At 35.7% G+C, this 992-nt stretch overlaps 1 non-coding gene across 1 annotated transcript; it reads right to left on the bottom strand.

Annotated features, from left to right (window-relative positions):
- Nucleotides 1-672: 672 nt before the first annotated feature.
- Nucleotides 673-779, bottom strand: LOC140853489 (small nucleolar RNA R71). Its single transcript, XR_012136559.1, has one exon. It is a non-coding gene; the product is annotated as a small nucleolar RNA R71 (small nucleolar RNA).
- Between the last annotated feature and the right edge of the window lie 213 nt (nucleotides 780-992).

Genomic DNA, 992 nt, shown 5'->3' on the forward strand with positions numbered 1-992 from the left:
GGTCATCTTGGAACAGTTAGGAGCTGTCTAGATTTAGGTTAATCCTAGGATAGATTGAGTTTAATTTATTGTTTCACTTGTTTGAAAAAAAAAAAAAATATTAAAATTTAAATTAATTTGGTTACTTTTATTTAGATTTAGGACTCCTTAGGATCTTCTCTTTAGAATTTTTTTCTCTTTCTTTTTCCTATACATAAAAATTTTATAAAAAAAAATTGTATAAACATCGAGAACCGTACACCTCGTGTGTGGAGAAGAGTGTCGGGTCGTCTAGTTAGGATTGAGTCAATTCCTGTTGTTCCAATGGCTGAACCAATCCAACCCATGACCCTTAAGGATTTGTGTTATCCAGTTGGCTCCATCCAACCATCTTGTATCAGGTTGCCACAACCCACAGCTAACAATTTTGAAATCAAACCTCAAATCATAAATATGCTTCCAAAATTCACAGGATTAGAGGATGCTTATATATTTATTAGAGAATTTGAGGAGGTATGTGCAACCATGAAACTGCAATTAACAGAGGATGAGGTCAAACTTAGATTAATCAACTTTGCCCTTAAGGACAATGCTAAGAAGTGGCTTTATAGTCTGCCAAACTATTCTGTCACTACCTGGGAGGGCTTTGTGAGAACATTTTTAAAAAAGTATTTTCCCCATCATAAAACAGCTAGGATTAGGAATGAAATAAATTAATTTTACCAACTAGCTGGTGAATCATTTTGGAAGTACTTTGATCGTTTCAAGAATCTTTTAACCCAATGCCCACACCATGGAATAGAAACTTGGAGACTATGCCAGATCATCTATGAGGGGTTAGATTCAAACTCAAGAACCATGCTAGAGTCCATGTGCCAAGGCCAATTTATGGACAAAGAAACTACTGAAGCTTGGCAATTCTTAGAAGACCTAGCCGAGAAAAATTTACAGTGGGAAACAACTAGGGAACCTGATAAAGCTACACCTTCAAGAGGAGGAATGCATCAAATTCA

The sequence above is a fragment of the Elaeis guineensis genome, chromosome 13, assembly GCF_000442705.2.
Source record: "Elaeis guineensis isolate ETL-2024a chromosome 13, EG11, whole genome shotgun sequence".
In the NCBI taxonomy this organism is placed as follows: domain Eukaryota; kingdom Viridiplantae; phylum Streptophyta; class Magnoliopsida; order Arecales; family Arecaceae; genus Elaeis; species Elaeis guineensis.